The sequence below is a fragment of the Lonchura striata genome, chromosome 4 (assembly GCF_050655825.1).
Source record: "Lonchura striata isolate lonStrDom1 chromosome 4, ASM5065582v1, whole genome shotgun sequence".
NCBI classification, from domain to species: Eukaryota; Metazoa; Chordata; class Aves; order Passeriformes; family Estrildidae; genus Lonchura; species Lonchura striata.
Genome location: NC_140706.1, coordinates 68410230 through 68430151, shown reverse-complemented (window position 1 = coordinate 68430151; position 19922 = coordinate 68410230). Strand labels below are relative to the sequence as shown.

The following is a 19922-nucleotide window of genomic DNA, read 5'->3' as shown; positions in this document are numbered from 1 at the left end:
TAATTTTGCAAATACTTCATAAGAACTTATTTTCAGTTAAAAAGAATTTGCATATTCTATATAACATCCCAATATAACATAAGGCCTTTAAAATAAAGTATTTTAAATGCTATGCCTAAAGACACACTTTGCTAAGAAAGTTATCTAATAAATGGATGTTATTTTTTAAAAAGATTAATCATGAGTTCAAAGCTAAGGAAAACCGTTGTTGTGCATATCCCTTCACTAAACCATGTCAGTGCTGTGCTGTAGGATGGCTTTCCCAAAGCAGGAGATGGGAAATCTCAGTGTAGCAGTGACCCTAGAAGGATAAGTATTCAAGATATATAAAAGCTAAGCAATGCATGATGTCCTTTCCATTTTACCATGAGATATATGAAAGAATATTTTAAAAATCATTATCATCCTGGGTTTTCTTCTTGAAAATTTCTTTGCAGTTTTTAATTTAAAATATATACAAAATAATGGCTGATTTTCTGAACTAGCATTTGAAAGAAAGTCTGGTGACTTTTTTCTATTAATATTGAACAATAGTTAAGAGTAAAGTTATATCTTTTAAGAGGCATGTCTTTTGCAACAGGTAATTTAATGGAGTTGTTTTATAGATGATGATATTTATATTCATTTACAATGTGACTTTATTAAATCACCTTTGCAAGTGAGGTACATTATTTTGAGCATATTTGTTACCTGCACCAAAGAGTAATTTGATGAACTCATTGTATCTGTCAAAGTCTTGGTAATTCAAGTTTGGGAACTCAACCAAATAGTTCTAATATTTAAGGGAGGCAAGTTGCATGACTCAGACCCATAAGCACTTCAAAGGCAATCAAGATTAGTATCCTAAAAGTAAAAATGAACAGATGCTTACAAGGAAGCTTCTGCTACTGCTTCCCAAATTGTAGCTTTACCTTTGGCATGTTTGCTTTACCTAATGACATGTGACAGCTGGCTGCCTGGTCATTTTAGACTTGTGCCCTTGACCATCAACATGCTCAGATTTCAAGTCTCAGTTTCATCATTTTGGATTCATTGGAACCTAAAACAGAAAGTGAAACTCAAAGACTTGGGAATAACCTGAACCAGCAGTGTGAAAAGTAATATCTGAATATGATTACTTAACACTGGATGTAAACAGAGGTGGGCTGTGTTGTGGTAGTTTGGCTTTTTCTCTGCATTTCTCCAAAATACTTGACACATACAGAGCAACCACAAGAGGTTTTCATCAAGTTTACCTCTACACTTTGTCTAGCAGAAAAGAAATAAGGGGTGAGACATGTTAGCACAGTTATGCTTTGGATCCTGAGGTAAGGCAAAACATGCCATTGTCACATATGTGTAAGGTATATCTAAACAAACATTTGGTCTATCCACAAAAGACATAGCAGCTGCTGGGTTGAAGGAAACCTTTTTATGCTGCTGTCATGCTCATACATTGTCACCCCTGGAAAATGCTCCCATTTCCAGGCAGGTAAATGAGGATAGTGAAAGCAGGATCTTCCTCTCCATCACTGTTTGGAGCTGCAGTTCTCAGAGCTGGGTGAAGGCTCAGCACTGGGCTAACACCACCCTGCTGATCCTGCATCATTTCACTTGACATTTTAAGCAGGATTTGAGCACAATTTTATGCAATAGCAATCAGCAGAACAAGTCATGTTTAAGACATGCTATTTGAACTTTGGCAGCAAAGGAGGGGAGTTTAGAGTCAACCTACATGATTTTAAACACAACTTGCCTTACTTGGCCTGTATTTAAAACTGTTTGTTTAAATTTGCTGGCTAATACATTTCCAAACATAGTTTGTTTTTGCAGCCTGGACAGACTCTTACTCTCAAATTCACCCTTCAGACCATCTGACACAGCTGGTATTTGCTGATATTCAGAAAACCCTGTAAGGCATATTTACATATTCTTTCACACGAGGAATTATGTGGAAGATTGTGGGTTTATCTATATTTTCTGGGGAGGATTTTGACTGTGTTACGAGCCTTGACACAATTTAATAACCAATACATTTTTGCACGTGTTTAGATGACATAGTTCAGTTTGTATTTAAGTAAATTACCAAACTTCCACTGACAGACTGGAAGAAGCTGTGCTTTCTGGAGCTTAAGTTAATTTATTTTGCAAAACAGAAGAACAAAAGTAAGGCTCCCCAAATCTAGCTAAAATAGACCACTGCTAAATAACCCTGTTCTAAAAAAAACATCTGCCAATGCTAGTTGGAAAAATAATGAAGAAAAAAATCCATACACCTTAACCAACAAAGGTTTACATGTTCTTCTAAAGGTTAGGGCTCTGTGTTCCCTACTTTTAAGCTTTTGCATTCCAGCCATTGTGCCAGTGGAAATGTTTAGCACTGGAGTCCCATCTAGTTGTTTAAAAGCTGCAGGCTGAATTAGCACATGAGTGTATACCCCATTTTGGATATACAGGACTACATACCAAGCTGGTTTTGGCATGCTTCCCACAGTATTTAGCCAAATACAAGCATGTTTTGGATACATGGTATTATTCATTTGTGCTTATTTCCAACTGATGCTTTTCCAGCTCTCACGCTAGGCAAGTTTTCAATGGAATAGAATGAACACCATAATTCACACTGATTTAAACTAAACAAACTAAAAAACCAAACAGTGTATTCCTACTAAATTAGATTAGCTGCTTTGTATAGAACTTTGCTTCATTTTGTACGTTCTTTGCTGGAAACATTTAAAATACACTGCAAGACATTATCACTTGTCATTGTTCTGTGTTTTCTACCATTGAATTCTTATTGTGAATGTGAATGTAATAGTAAGACTTCTGGCCAAGTTCACATTAAAATATCACAACAGGAAATGTTATTTACAGAGTCCTCTAGGATTGTGTCTGATTGTTTAAGAGGACACCGCTAACAATTTATGCATATCATGAAAGGCTTTTCTTTCAAATGCAGAACTCAGCATTCTTCCTATTTGCAGCAGAAATATTGAGAGCAGAAATTACTTTAAGGGACCATATTTCATAAGTTAAGTGCTTAGCACACTATAAAGGGAGAAGGATTAGCAGAGAGCACTTCAGCTTTAAGAGGAACAATTCTGTTCATGGAATTAGCTATGGACAGAAATTATAACATTTAGACTGCAACCAGTACTCATGAGCACTGGCTGGAACAAAACTGGCAGTAAAAAAACCCCTGGATATCAGCTTGAAGGTTTTAAATTTCAAACCTAATGTACACAAGTTACACAGTGGATTTTTTTTCTCCTTTTCTGTAATTTATCCCATCTGCACCATTTCATTAGAAGCTGTAAGCCAGAGTCAGTGGGAATTTTAGGATCGGACTAAGATACATTTAGACTGGAACACTTCAGTATGCACCAAAATCAAAGTGCTGTGTTTTGGTTACCTGCCAAGACAACCTTGTGTTGAGCATGAAGGCCAAAAATCTTCAAAACACCTCAGGACCTTGCTCTCAGTGGAGGGCTAAGAAAAGTGAAAAGTGGCTGTCTTATTTGTGGCTTATGTGGAAGGTAAATTCTAACAAAAACCTAACTCTAAGCTTGCCACACAACAGGTTTAGACCCTGAGATCTCTACAATATTCTGCAGTCCTGGGCACAGCAAAAACCATCCCTCTCTTGTTTAGCAGGGAAACTCTGTCTGCAAGTTGTCATTTCACTTTATTGAAATAGATTCTGAATCCCTTAAGTATCTTTCTTTGTTTTACATCTCCTTCCTACATCTGGGACTAGGCACTGAATGCATGGGTAACCTTTTGCTTCAAAAGAGTTATGTCATCTTGGACTGAGTAGCTGTAGAACCATTATTTTATGAACTTGCCTTTTTGTAAGTATAGTTTAGAAATATGGTCCTATTTAGGAAACTGGATGCTTTGGGTTTTGAAGCATGTTTTATATTACAATTCATTAGCAGATGAACTGGAGATAGGTCAAAACTATGAAGAAAATAGATAAACTGTGGTGTTCTATACTGCTGGTTTCATATCTTCTCCAAAGCATAAACATACCACGTATGGCATAAATTGCTGCTATATTGAATTTATAGAAAGTTTCTAAAATAAAAATAATATAAGACACCATATGTCCATTGTGGCTCTTCACAGCAACAGAAAGAAAAGCAAACAGAATGACAGGAAAGCATAATTTAACAAGACTAAATTTGCCCTTCTTAGTACTCTCTGTCTAATACAGGAATATCAGGAGATGTTTGTTGTCTGAAGGCAAAAGGTGGCAAAGCTGAAGCTCTGTTTTAAAAACCTAAAGGAAGCCTTAACAGAGGAGTTATTTTTTTCCCATGAACTCATTGGGAGCTTTGCCATTGACTTCAAAGGGCAAAGGATTGGGCCTTAGTTTGTATAATATAGTGCAGTTATTTAATTGGAAGCAGATATCATGAATAAAAATCCTCATTGGGAAGAGTGTAGCAGATTTTGCAATGGATCTATTTAGTACAGATTTCTGTGTCTAGCAGAAATAATTTCCTTCTAAGGAACAAAAGATCACCTTACACTTCAGAGTATTGTGACAACACAGTTAGATAATGTATATTTTATTCAAATTATTTAGCAATTATTTAGTATATTTCTTTTCCAACCTGTTTTGGAAGTCTGTGTCAGGACAAAGGTGCTCACTTGAGCTGAAGGCATTTCAGTCTGCTTATTTGTAAGAGAAAGAAATGATTGCTAATAGAACAGAGTAGACTGACATTACAAGAACCTAGAAGCCATTAATTAAAGGCTTCTAGGTTTAATTAAAGGACTGATAATGTAGCAGTGTAAGCTAAGGAAAAAATTTAGACAGTGGACATATCCCTCCATTGCAAATGTTTACTGGTTGAAGGCACTCCTTGTAACTGCCCTCTCACTTTCTTTAGCTGTGCCAACAGACTGACCTGTGTTGGATGAATGGTATTCCCTAAACAATTTAGATTTCAGGGCTTTGCTAACTCACCTCATTTTGCCTGACAGCTTGGGCAACAGTCCTATGAGCAGTTTATCTGTCAGGTTTGAAGTGTAGAAACTCCCAGGAGAGGAGAGGAAGCAGGAAAGGGAGAGGAGTGCCAGGCAGCTGGGGGTGACACTTTTCCAGCAGGCACAGGTGTGTCTGGACAAATCTGTAATTCCATGACACACCCATCTTGTAGATGTGTTTCCAACAGTTTAACTGGCATCCCTCTGGAAAGGCTATAAGGGTCCAGCTTGTCATCATTAAGAAAAACATCTCCATGGAGAGCTGTGCAACAGTAATTGCAATTGTTGTCTGTACCTGTGTAATAGAAGGTGTTCCCAAGGTGTGCTGCTATCAAGGGGATTCACATCATGAGTTCTGACATCTTTATTTATCCACCACCACTGAAACAGTCATCTCCCTACTTACCTCTCTCAATCCTTGTCTTCTCTGCCAGGAAATCTTGCTCTGCTTTCTGTTACCGTTCTCACTGTAGTATTCTGTTTAAACACAGAATTACAGCTACTCACTTAAACATCAGTTTCAGTGAATTCACTGCAAATTGTGGGCAAAATGCCTCCAACTTCAAGCCTTGTTATTTGGTTAGAATAGTGCTCATCACTTCCACTGAACTTCCTTTGGACTGAAAGGAGTATAGGAAACTTTCTACTTTCATGAACTCTCTCAGCACAGCAATCTCTGAACTACTAGAGCTTAACAGATGTGGCTGGAATAGAGTGATCAGCATTTTGTTCCACAAATTACATTTTCCTATTTTGCAGAGATCACTTCAAAGGCCAGCTGCATTAGCCACTGATTTAATTACAGAGGATGCATATGGAAGTAATCTGAAAGGGATAAATAGCTTTCTTTATTATCATATATTCATAATGAGCTTTCTGCATGCTGAAATAATACTTGGAGGATGGATAGTGTAAGACTCGCTTGCAAATTCCTTCAAATTAGGAAAAATTATCATTAAGCATGGATGTTTTAAGCAAATTCCTACATGTGATACTATTTAATGCCTAAGATCCTCATGAAGGAGCAGCTGTTAGACATCATTCATAGAAAAAGAGACCAAAGTTTCAGAATTGTTGGTTTTCCAAAAAAAAAAAAAAGAATATCTAGGAAATTAGAAGTGTTTCACCTAAATTTTCAGTCAGTGGAATAAGTATATTATGCTGATGAATATAAAATAAGCCATTAACAAAAGTGGAGAGTTTCATTATAGCATGCACATTAAGATTACATAATTAGCTTTTGAAACAAAATTTTAGTATTAAAGTTGTTATCTCATGATATTCATACTGTTAGTCAAAGTCAGTCTTTAGATGCATTGTGCATTTTTGGGGGTATCTGAGGGAAAGTACCTGACATTTGACAACCACAACTAGGACACTCTTTCCTTTGGAGCCTCCCAGTCCCTTTGGTAAATGAATTTGCAGTGTGCCTTTAAGTCCACTTTGACTTATCACCTTTTCATGATACTGACATTATTGATTATCACTAGATGGTGCTCTTCACAACCCCCAAAACCATAGATAGGTGAATGTAAAGACAGTTCTACCTTGGAGAGGTTTTCACTGAGAGGTTTAATGTTTTCTTACTGAAGCTGCAAGTATTGTTCAGCCCAGTTCCACTCAGACCACATAGCAGAATTAATGTCCTCAGGAAAATTTGTATATAAACCAAGTCTAGAATCACAGAATATCAAATTAATCAAAATCATAACATCAAATTACTAATTCCAAATCTTCCTTTCACTTCTACTTATTAGTCCCTGCACACAAATAAAATGTAATCCCCTTAAGGAGGGCTCCATAAATTTGTACTAGGGTTTGAGTTGTGGTTTCATAACACTACAGTTAGGAACAATTTTGATCTTAGAAAAAACCTGACTAAAAATTATTTCAGTAGAATTGCAGAAGAAGGAAGCAGTTGTAATCCTTTAAAGAGAAAACAAAAGTATTTCTGCACCTGACACCATATTATGAACATTAAATAGTAATATTACACACAACTATTGATGACATGCAGCGAAATAATAATTAAAAAGAGTATGAAAAATATTATCTCAGACCTCAGTTCCTTGCAGCTCAATATGATGACAGCCTGAGCAGACAGAGCTGGGAGCCCTAGAGGTCTAAGAACTCTCCCAGGTCTTGCATCCAATTTAAATCAAATTTTGAGCTATATTAAAATGGTGTTTTTAATAAATCCCTCATTATTCTTTCTCTGCCCTCACTTTTAGTCATGACTTCAGTCTGTAACATTAGATCTTTATTTTACTAATTTGATTAAGAATAGACTAACATGAAGTACACCAAATCCAAGACTGCATCATTGACCAGCCATGGTGTTGGAAATCTATCTGAGTTTGGCAGCTTAAGCCCATTTTAACTCAAATAGTTTAAAATTAACAGATAAGTAGTACAGGTGTGATGTAACTAAATTTTTCATAGTTTAATCTTCCTTTCAAGAATCCTGATGCAGCTCCTAAATATGTTATTTTTTAAGCCAGTTTCCACATCCCCAGGATAATGTTACTAAAGAGTTTTTGATTTCATGACACAATTTGTGACTACAGAAGGGGTTTGACTTTAAAATCTTTTTCATTCTGTTTCAGTTTTCTTCCTCTATATTTACAGGAACAGTGAGAAACAATCCAATGAATCTTAATGCAGTGAAAGACCCATGAATGCTTCTTTTTCTGCACTGGCAAGAACAGTACAAAGGCTGCAATAATTAAGCCTGAGGAGGTAGTTATGGTTGTGGCCTGTCATTTTTTTAGAGTTACACTATGAACAAACAGAGCACTGAAATGCATGGCTTGAGAACAATAGTGTCCAGCCCCGTACCAGCCTTCTGGGTCACTCACTGGTTGTTTGCTTCCAGGCCTGATTTGCATAAGAGGTCTGCAAAAGCCTGCAGAGGCTGGGAATTAGCACAAATTGATATGGGGTGCTAATTGACTTAGGCAAAAACTAAAGATGCACTGACCTGTTCAAATCAGACTTGCATTCAGGCCTCTGGATTCCTGCATCGTCCAGTGCTGAAGAATTAAACTCTGGCACAGTTCATCAGCTGCTGGGCTCTGGGATAAAAATAGACGGGCAGAAATGGGATAATGTTTTAGCATAATCAGCTGAATCTGCAAAGGGTGGGAAGGAACCTTTCTTCTTATGGAAAATGCTTTCTTCTTGGCTCTTTTGGGTGTTGCTGTAGGCAACACCATGGCAATCGAGCTCACCTAAAATGAGAGCCAAACCAAATCTTTCCCCAAAACCTTTTACTGCTCTAGGCCCAAATACTTTTTTAAAGGTTGAAAAATATTCATTGTGCCATGTTTGTGGGCAGGTATGGTCCATCAAGAACAAGGAATACAATTTATTCCAGTGACTGGATCAAATGTTACAGATGCAGATCCAGTGATTCACAGCTGTAGGAATTACCTTTTGCCTCAGCCTTATGCAGTGCCTCTCTTGTCTGATAAACAACTAAAAAACTTCTTCCAATAGCTTTGCATCAGGCCATTATGAGAAGAAAGGATATGTTACAAAATGCTCTTTTAGAGTAGTACTACAGAAAGCAGTGTTCACCCATGGGGATTTACATATAATATAATTCACATCCATGGGGATTCATATTCATGTTATACCTGTATGTCCCTTAAAGCAAAAATTGCACCGTTTAGTTTAATTTAAAAGTTTTCATGAACTTTTGTGGATTTCTTCAGTTTCACATTTGCAAGATGCTCTCAGGCCAGATATTTTCATGTGCTTCTGTTTCCTTTTGGCCATTTAACTTGGCTCACACAGGCCTTTTGTACCTCTAGTTTCTCCATTATTTGAACACATTTAGTCCCACCCTAAAGAAGTATCTCAAATGCAGATCCTGACACAACTGCACTTGGCTGATTTTGACTAGTTTCTTCCATGTTAAAAGAAATGTACAATCTTCTCCAACACAGTGACATTAAAATGCTTTTGCTGTGCTTTTTCAATTAATTGTATAAGTTAATAAGAAAAAGGTAAGTTTCAGGGCAAAATAATAAAGAGAAAAGGAAACTGGACACTGATTCTAACACTGAATTTAATTTATGGAGGTGCTGGCCTTTGATATCTTTTTAAAGACTACATCATCCTTAAAAAGTGTGCTTCCCAGAGAAACTTGAGGAGATACTTGCAGTTCATATAATAGGAGCTTTCTCTCCAAGAAATATTAGTAAGGGGTGTCAGCAAAGTCTTATCTGAGTCAGTTTATCATCTTTTAGGTGAAAAAGAGCACTGTACATTTTCACATTCCTATTCAGTTGCTTAAAAGGGCACTCCTGATCTTCAGTTAGTTTTAAAATGACTCCTTACATCACCAGCATGCTGAAAACTGACTATAAGACTTGTTGAAAAGCTAAAATCAGTGCCATGAGATAAAGAGTAACACAACCTATCAATTTTCAACATACTTAGTAATTTGAATTGTTGGGAAGCACTTGCTCAGGAAACAAATACAAAATAATGGAACCAATTCACATGAATGTTTTTCAGTTAACCCCTGTGCCTTCACAAGTTCCTCTTAGCCTCTACTCCTTTTGGTTGGTGCTTGGCATTTGGAAAAATGCTGCAGATCAGGGCAGACTTCGACATTACCAGGGGCTTCCTTTACACTCCTTGGAAAATTCACCCTATGCTGTCATAATGCCAGATGTTCCTTGAGACTGCTTTTTTCTTTCACAAATAAGCTCTGAAAGCAGCACAGTGCATGTGAGAGGAGAAGGTAATGATGTCCATTTCCTCTTCTGCTTTTGTCTCCTGTTTGAAACTTAGTATTTGACCTTTGCTGGGAGTTGATGCACTTTCCATAGGGAAACGTCACATGGGGGATTTTGGATCTATAGCTGCCAGAGTCTTCATTTGAAAAGTACTTACAAAAGGTGCCTCTTAATTGGTACAAGATGCAGTTATTTGTTACTTTCCTATGCAGTTTTCAGTCTAAAAATCAAGTCATGAGGATGTGGCACAGTTTAGGGTTTAAACATAGTAAGGTTACTTGGAGGTTCCACAACAGTGCAGCCAAGTCAGATGCATCATTTAATAGCTGAAAAATATGCAGGACATCTTGGAGCAAACTTGGAGCAACAGTAGCCACACAAAATTAAAAGGGATGCTGCTATCCTAGAGTGATACCACTTGGGCTATCTGGAATCTTTCTATGACCATGTTGGGGTGAAATCTGATGGCAAGCAGGTTTTTTATGGCCATGTGTTAATCTTCTTGAGCAGGATGAGTTATTAAATTAAATCCTCAAAATGAGCAGCTCTTTCATGTACACTTATATTTTCCAGATGTATGATGCAGTCAAGATTATCCTATGCATTTGCATGTGCTTCTTTCTTTTGTTGTTATTTTTAGAAAATTCTTTAAAATTATTATTATTCTAACATCTGAGTAAGATTTTAAAATATTTTTTATTTTAGTCTCATAGCATTTTCCTGTTATGTTTCTTAATCTTTATTTCTATGATTCAAAGTTTTGGAAGAGACCAGGATTTAATTTAAACTAATTAAGCAAGTAGGAATTTTGTCCAGGTTTCACTCATTTGAGGGATTCAGCAGTGATATTTATCTGTCATACTTAGTTTAGCAGTATGGTTTTATTAAAATTACATCCATGCTAAAAATAAAAGCTGTGCCTCAACATAAATAATAGCACTTCAAATGGTGATGTTTTTCAAGGCCCTTCCTCCTTGACAGAACCAGTGTTGCAGAAAGTCAATGCTGTGCCTTCAGCATGTGGCCATTCCCTGCTGAGGTCATTCCTCACTGATCCCAGCAAGAATCGTGCACCTGGATGTTCTGACCTATTGCAGGAATTTCACTTCTGAAAAATATTTTAAACCAAACTTCCAACTCATGCCTATGATCTAATGGCATCAGATACCCTGCATCCCTTTCCTCTGTGAAAGGTTTGTTAGGAAAACATTACTTCAGCTCCCAGAAGGAGCACATTGGGCTGGTCTTGCTATAGGATTGATGCATTTTATGAATGTGCAGCCTTCTGTCTCTGGAACTGCATCTTGGACTTAGCAAATGTCTGAAAGCTGGCACAGATCTTGGACAAAGATCATGAAGGTACTTCGGCATCTATCTGGGATGAGAGATGCCATATTATGTTCGTGTTATTACATAAAAAAAGAAATTCAGAGGAAGAAAATTAAATAAAAGCATAAAAAATGTATGCCAAAGGTCTGCTTGAAACAATACTCCAGATTCTTATATTAAGAATTATCAAAAATAGCAGCATTAAAAACTACCCCAACTGGCTCCCTCCCAAGCTCCATGTCTTTTGGATTTCCTTAAAAATTCAATCTACAGTTTCTGAATAATGCAACCATTGTAATTCAAGGACACTCCCCTGCTGGTTTTGATTAATTTATTTTAACAACACAGAAAAATCTGCTGTAGCTCCTCTGGTAACATAAATCCCTGTTACAAAGGATTCTGTTGTCTCTGCCTCTCTAATAAACTATAGTGTCAGGGGTTCAGAGATAAATGGATGGCAATACAATTTTAACGATTCATCTCTGCTTATGTTTCTGAATTAATATCAGGTTTTTGTCCCCTTCAACCTTTAACTAATTTATAACTCTATTATTACCTTCCTATATAAGTAACAGATCCAGTGAAATACTTTAATTTGCATACAATCACACCTTTTATACTTTAAAAATTAGTATCTTGAAAAGAATGTCAGGTATCTTAAAAAATCCCTGTAGTCCAACTTTTTAAAACTCACTGTGGATCTCCTGAGAAATACAACTTTCCTTATAGTACCAGCAACGAGAATCTGATTCTTACCTGAGTTCCAGATTCCATTAAAATCAGAATACATTTCTGGATGTCCTGGAGTGCAAAGTGATGCCATCCCCCAGGGAGAAAAAAAACCCCAAGTTTTTAATGTTTTAATCTTTTTTATGTGGTACTAGAGAAACTGGTATTTGTTGGTTGCAGGGCTAATGGAATAAGCTTGGCAGGCCCACAGTCTGAGAACAAAATGCCCAGTGAGGACACTTAAATACCTGTTACAGTTTCTATAGACAGAAATTGAGTAGTACAACAAAGCTGCTATTAAAATAACAGTGGCTTTCAGAGGTTCATGGATTGTCACAGCAAATTATGACATGCAGATATTTTCCCAAATCCTAAGAGCATACATATTGTCTAGCATTCAAGCAGCATGATTCCTTTTGGGAGCCATACAGCACTTTAAAAGAAATTGCTGTTAGCTTACTTATACAATTACATACTCTTGAATTGTTTTCATTTCACATAAATATTAAATACTCCTTTGTTTAAATTAATCAATTTTAAAATACTACATGAAAGGAAATCAAACACATGTCATGCTGTTTCTTACAGATTTCTGGTAAACTTGCTGCTCATTTGACATGTTGCATATGTCGTTTCTACAATGCCCTTATGTGTGAGTGTATATACAGATGCTTTAGGCTAAATTAAACAATGTTCTATAGCTAGGACTGTTTTTGTAGTCCAAATAAAGTAGGTAGTGTTTTTATAACTATCAATTCTTGGGTTATGGAGAATGTCTTCAAATAGAAACAGAAAGAGGTTTATCTTTACAAACAGGTCTCATTTCCTTAAAAGGAAGTTGTTTCTTTTTTCTACTGCTTCTTTGGAGAACTGACTACAAACTGGGAATGGTTATTGTATGACTCATTTGGGAAGAATAGCTACAGTGTAAAAAGTTCAGAAAGGATTTTAATAAAACCAAACCAAATTATCTTATGTTTTGGGCATGATAAGGATAGTTTGAAAGAGCAAAATATGAAGTTTTTCAGAACGCTGTAAGTCAACCTAATACTGTAGTATTTTGAAGGGAAGGGGGGAAAGGTCAGGAAAGACAAAAACATTCTGCCGTAGTTTCAGTTCTATAGATAAGACAGAAATCCCCCTTTTTAAGGAAATTTTAATTTACTTGATTCTGGTCTGGTCTAGTCTGGCAGTGAGCTCCTGCATGCACCAGGCAAATCACTGGCTGCCAAAACCAGACATCGAGCTGGGGAATGATTCCCTACTCAGCTATGCACAGATAATGGGACTTTGCTACTGCAGCCCATGTACTTCAGGTACTTGGAAATTCCCCCAAACACCAAGACTATCAGTTAAACTGTTAAAAATTATAACATTATTCCAATGAAACAACATTAATGCTGTGCACAGTAGAGACTGCAAATGTCACAAGGAAATATTATTGTATTACTCCCTGTATTGCCGTCCCTGCAATGCCACAAAGGATACAATAATAAAGTTAGGACATAAAAACTTCTGTTAATGTTTATGATTCAGCATCCTTTCCTTATAACCCTCATTTTAGTTTTTTACAGTTTTATAAATGAAATCATGTCTTCAGCATTCCACTTACAGTTCTGCTTCTCTTAGTGCTGCAGCTCTTGAGTATCCTGCCTTTCAGGGGGAGAAACTGGGATTATGTCTCATAAAGCAAAGTTTTAACAGGATTTGTGGTCTGCTCATCTTAGGAACATGCATTGAAAAAGTGCAAGCTTGCTCATGCAGTAGCTGGGTGAGGGATGCTGGCTGTTTAGCAAGTGTAATTTTTTTTCCTAGTTCAGCACTAGTTATTTGCATATTGCTAATCTAGCAAGAGAATTTTATAAAATTTATATTTTCTTTCTCCTTAAGTGTATATACAATATAAAGGAATTTGTCCCTTGTAGTCAAGCCACATTCCCTTGCATTTTAGACTATTATGTGGTTTTCGTTTGAAATTTAATTTCCAATGTTGTCCATTTATATAAAAACTTCCCAAAATGCTAGTAGAAATTTTGTTATTATTCTCTCATCCTTGAAGCACTATGAAACTTTTCCCTGATTGTTTCTCCTAAGATTAGTTCAACTGAGGCTGAAGTTAATAGAAAGTGACCAAGTGATTTCAATGGGAGTTTCACATTTGGAGAGCAAAATCATGACTGTAATTTGGCAGGACTATTGATGAATCTGGACTCCCATTCCTAGGAATTTTACAGGAAAATGCTGAACATTTCAAACTGCCAGGAAGCTCCATTTGAATCTTCTGAATGTATCTAGAATGTCCTGTAGTCTTCAAGCTAAGTTTTAAAAGAAAAATGCTTCAAAACCCTCTTCACCCCACTTCCAGCTTGCTCATGTTGGACCATTTGGTTGGCCAAACAAGGCTCATGGATGTGTCACAAGCACTCAGCTCTTTCTGCAAACCCAGAAACGATGACTCTGTGCTTTACAGTCTAGCCCAGGTTTTACAGTAGATTGTAGGCATGCACTGCTGATGTTTTATGAGGTACCTATATGGGACATCTACAGGCAAAGCCATAATTTACCACTGCAGTAGATTGCGGATAGACAAATTATAGAATTTGGATATTTTAATAGATTTTAGAAATATACATATTTTATAGATCTTACATTTTAAAAAAGGTGTGGGTGAAACTGTTGTTGCTGCTGCTGTCCCAAAGTGCTGGTCATTGTGAGGACCTAGAAAGTCACTGGGAAGGGTCCTGCTGCTGGGAATGGGAGGGCAGCTTGGACAGGAGGCTCACTCTTGACAATAGTCTGGATAGTGATCTGCCTGATAATGAGGGGGGTGATATTTCAACAGACTGCAGAAGAGAGTCTGTGCCTCTTTTAGAGGCCTACCCTGGACCTGGTTGTCAGGGAGCTGCAGGAGGGTAAAGGCTGGCAGCAGACAGGGAAATAATTCTGCTGAATTCAATTAGAGTGCATCAGTAGAACTAAGTGAACTATTAAAATAAACAGTTTCCCTAAATCAGAAAGGGTTATGACCACAGAAATTGGAGCCTTTACAGATTCCTTTATACCATATTGAGCTATTCATGCTTTCCAACATGAGCCACTGCATTGCACAGTTGCAAACGTGCTGAGGATATGACTGTGTTTAGGCTGGCACACATGGCAGGGACCCACCTTGGCCCCTCTGACATTGGTCATTTTTCAGGATCTACAGCAGGCAGAGATACAGCAAGGCACTGCTTTCCCCACAGAGATTGAGGAGCTGCTGCCTTGGTTTGTGGATCAAAGGGAAGCAGCAGTAACAGCATGAGAGAACAGGACTGTGAGCAAACCCCTCCTTCCCCCTTCTGCTGAGGACTCCTGCTGAACACCTGCAGAGAGGGCAACAGCTCCTCTGGTAGAATGGCTTGAGATTTTCCAAATGTCCTGGTCAAACCACTGGCCAGGATATAACCCTAATGGAGTAGAAACAACCCAACACTTTACTAATGCCTTCAGATATCCTGGATCAATTTTCCTCTAAGTGCTACCTAATTGATTTAATGAGAGTGATTTTCTTGATTTAAGAGGAAGCATCCTGAGTATTTCCTGGACTGTAGATTTAATTTGTTTGGCACTGGTATAGGTATTCATCAGCCAGCAAACACCTAGTATTTATTTATAACCACCACTGCACTTCATACTAAAGCCAGAGATTTAGGAAGAAACTGGGTGTGAGAAAGTGCTGCTTGCAATTGAGGCAAGTGGGCTCTTTGAGCAATACAGGAGTGGATTTCCCTACTGCTTAGACTTCCTTGATGGTAGTTTTTTGCAGATACATGTACCTAAGTGAAAAATCAAAGTGGAAAACATGTAGTGATACACAGCAATAGCTATGAGAAGAACATATACTGCAAGAGATTGCTAGGTCATATATTCAGGGGAATAATACAATGTTCAGCAGAGACAACAGAAATACTTACAAGTGTTGGATGAAGAAGTAACTTGGCTTTTAGGTGGTATTCTCAAATTATGAATTCCTGTCTAAAAGAAAACAATGAGAAACAAAGGAAACAATCTTATAAAAATAATAGGACAGGTAGCAACATACATTTTGTATATGAAAAAAAGACTCCAAAGAAATTGTAGTAATAGTCCATAAAAATGTTACCTCAAACTGCTGTGGAATTTGCAGCTGAGCTCCCATTTCCTTCAAAGGTTGAAAATTACAAGTTCCTGCAAAGCAGCCTTCTCAAAGTTGCAAAGGCCAATGGTTTAGTTTCTATTTTTCCTACTGCAGAGCAAATGGCTGACAGAGGTCAAGCACACAACTTGAAAGTTAAGTCCTTTCCCCAAGTCCCTTTGCTGTGGCTGCTTCCCCTTAGTGTTCCACTCTCTTAGTTTCTGAGCTCTCCTATGCATTAGTTGGCAGCCTCAACTCGTAGCAACACAAATTTACACACAGCACCACCAGAATTACAACTTGGTGTATTTTGAAAGCCTAAATTTAAACCAACCCTTATGGAAGAAAACTTATCAGATACTTTTGCTAGAGGAAAATCTCCATGCTCACAATATAAAATATCTTTTGCCTGCTTTTTTGCACTCAGAAGCAGAAATCTAAATTGTTTGAAAGATTTTTTTTTTTCAAGTAATACCATTTTTGGTTATGGACCAGTCTTGCTGACAAATATCCAACTCTTGCCAGGAGCTAAACTACTAAATGTCAATCTAGTCCATTTTTGACAGTACATATGCAAGATATGGCCACAGTTCTAAAACAACATTTTTAGCATGCTCTGTGGAATAGCTAAAATCAAAACTGCAAGAGAAAGCACAGCCAAACCTTGTTGTATAACTGCAATAATTACTTCTGAAAGAAAATAGCCTGATGGACAGAACAAGGGTGACAAGAGGTTCTATAATAAAAGTGTACTCTAATGGAGCTAAAGATGGGGTACAAACCAAAAAGTCAGAAATATTACTCAGATTTCCTAGATTGACTCATTTTAAACTCCTGCAATGCAGGTGAGAATTCTGTAATATTTTGTGCTTATTTATTTTGAGGCATTTGGATGCCAGGACCCAATTCTTAACTTGGACCCAAGACTGCTCCAGCAAACTCATTTTAGAAACATAAAGTTTAGTGTTCATATTGATGTGATCAGCAGCACTGATTAATGGCAATGCAACATGTTGAAGGGTGCTATTGGAAGAGCTGGTTGCAGTAATTATTGCAGCAGTTACAAAGAGCTGATGAGGTGCAGGGATGAGTTATGAATCAACACAGAATAGTCCCACACTGCAGGCCAGGCCTAAATTCATGAGTCAGATACAGCTTTTTCTGGAAATAGGACTTGGGTTTCCAACTACTGTTCTTACCTGCAAACCTGCCTTTATCACATCTGAGTTGTTAAGTGGATCAGTTCTGAACACATTTTGCAGTCAAAGCCCCATTTAAAGTCTCACTGTCCCTCATCCCTCCATGTGCTCTGATACCCATAGTGTGCTCCTCTGATTTCCTTTTGCACAGAGACCTGAGCACACAACTTCCACCCTTGAATTATCCACTTCTAAATTACCTTGGTCTAAAAAGCTGTCTTCAAACACCTTGTATTGCTTAGTCTAACCTAACTCCTAATCTGGACCCTATTTTCTTCTGCTTTCTCCTTGGTTTTCTGGTCCTTTTCTTCTAAATCCTTCCATATACATCAACTACATCAATTCTAACATCAGGTGGCTCTTAGGGTCATCTCTTTGGCCATTTATACCACAGGAAACAGCTCTACTATGCTTCCCCCTGTTTAATGCCATACACATGTCTCTCCTGACATTTCCCATTCCTTCATCTGTCAGGTGTTTTAAGGAAGGGAGCTCAACAGACAGGTTTGAAATAAACCATTCCAGGTGAAGGTACTGGGAAGCCCTGATGCATGATGAGTACAAAAGTTCAGTCAGGGATTGTGAGGGTTATCAAACAGGAAAGAACAGTAACTAAAATGTATTAACTGCTTCATTACAAACACTGTGTGCACAAGAAGATGTAAATGATCATGACAGTAATTAAACTTGGTTCACAAGCCTTCAAACATACTCAGTATGAAATTCTTTCTCATCTATGCAGCTGAGCAAATTTACTTCAGCCAGCAGGTGGGGGCATCTAAGAAGACTGTTTGGACTATAGAACAAGAAGACATCTGTACTGCTGAGAGAGCTTTGAAGACATGCCAAATTTATTTGGGGTGTTTTTGTCTTTCATTAAGGTTAAGGCTCTTGTAGAAAAATCCTAGTATTACTTCTACTCCTCACACTAAAAATAAACCCCAAATGAAAAGAGCATCGGGGACAGTCATGAAAGAAATTTTATGGCCCTATAGATAGGATGTCCCAAAACAGAACAGTATACAGATGAAATATTGAATAGTTTACATGTTACGCATTCAAATAACCATCAGCCAAACATGTCTTTGAAAGTGTTGATATGAAATACAGAAGTTGCCAGTTCCCAGCAAAAATCACCTATAGATGCTTGCAAATAGCAACATCCTTTTACAGGATGATATTGCTATTATGCTTCAATATTTAACTAGGCTTGGCAGGCAGAAGGAAAATCAAAAATATACTCATGTTCTGGCAGTCTACTGCATGCTGAATTTTAGAGCATTGGCCATGCAACCATCTTGTCCTATTTAGGAAATTTTTTTGTCTAGATTTCTTTGTTTGGGTTTGATAACGTAACTGCAAGCTGATCTAAAATGACAATAAGCTTCATTCCAAGTGCAGTAGGAGAACACAGACACAAATGCTGCTTCACTGCTTGTTCATAAGGAGGATTGCAAAGGATCTGTTAGGCTCCTAAAGGAAGAAGTCTTTTGCTAGTACCTTTCAGGTAGAATTTGCTAGTATTGCTGATTTGCTAAATTTGTACACAAAATAGTAAGGTACATAAATTTCAAGACAGCTTATCAAATTCTCACACAACATAAATGTTCTAAGCATGAAGCTTGGAAAGACTGGATTGTATTCAAAGTTTGGGTGAAAAAAAGTAGCAGTTCCTCTTGTGCAGCTAAATTTGGAAAACAAGAGACCTCAGGTGTGCTCTGCAGTGGTTTATGGGTTTCTTTAAGAACATTATGCTACACAGTACAATTCAGGCCCACACTATCCCATTCCTCAACAGTGGGCACTGGGGCTCCCTTCCTTAATAAGTGGAAACACAGGAAAAGTGTTTGGTATTTTCTTCTGTTTTCTCTGTCCCCTGCATTACATAAATCTAAATTTTCAATTTAAGATTACTAGAGATTCAAATTCAAATGACCCTAAATGTGCACCTACCTTTTGGCTACATCTAGACAATTGCTCTGCCTCCTTCTTTTATGATAGTCCTTCATCATTAAATCTTTTGTGTCAAGAGAGGTAACTAGAAATTTCAGGCACATTGGAATTTCTTTATGAAGCCCTACTGGTAGCTGTGATGTTAGATCTCCTGTGGCCACTGTGGGGGAGATGGGTCCAGTCCCCATGGAGACATTCAACAATCCTCTTTTCTAAGTAACTGGACAAGTAGACTTTGGTGCAGCATCACACAGAGGGCTGTCATATGCTACTGCACCTCTGAGTTTTTCTCCTCAGATGAGTTCTTTTTTTTTATCCTAATATGAATTTGACATGATTTTTGTCCAAAAAACAAGGCTAGCTCTGTGCCAGAAAAGCCCAGGATAAATGTGTCAGAACCTATTTTCATCTGCTTAGTTAAGTCTTACAGAACAACATTTAAGCCCTTCTCCCCATCCAGAACTATGCCTACCTTGAATGCTTTGTTTATTTGTACTCAGGATATCTAGGCAACAAGGGAACAAGTGCCCATGACCTGGTAAAACTGCATTGTATTAAGCTGTCTGTGTCCAACTCAATTATAATGCCAAGAGATTAAAACAAATGCAAAACCTAAACCAAAGCCACAGAGCTGTGGGCTTCTAATGTTATCTTCATCTCTTTTTTCAAAAAAATTAATACTGCTACCACCCAGCATCAGTGACAAACAACTGCAGCTTTAACTTCTGATCCAAATCCTGCAGCCTCCTGGGGCACTGAACTCACATTTGATTTTTCACCATCAGCTGAGTTGTGATGAACCTTTATCTCCTCCCTATTAGAGTGCATAGAAAT

The 19922-nt window shown here is 37.5% G+C and overlaps 2 protein-coding genes across 3 annotated transcripts in view; one reads left to right on the top strand and one right to left on the bottom strand.

Annotated features, from left to right (window-relative positions):
- Nucleotides 1–19922, bottom strand: part of SEC24D (SEC24 homolog D, COPII component) — a 157151-nt gene that overhangs the window by 59166 nt on the left and 78063 nt on the right. The window contains exons 2-4 of the mRNA XM_021554979.4: nt 15737–15797; nt 7955–8048; nt 5381–5451 (exon numbers count right to left, since the gene is read on the bottom strand). The gene's annotated coding sequence lies outside the window, so the exon portion shown is untranslated. The remainder of the gene's footprint in view (nt 1–5380; nt 5452–7954; nt 8049–15736; nt 15798–19922) is intronic.
- SYNPO2 (synaptopodin 2) overlaps nt 1–19922 on the top strand; it is a 78677-nt gene that overhangs the window by 2824 nt on the left and 55931 nt on the right. The window lies entirely within an intron of this gene.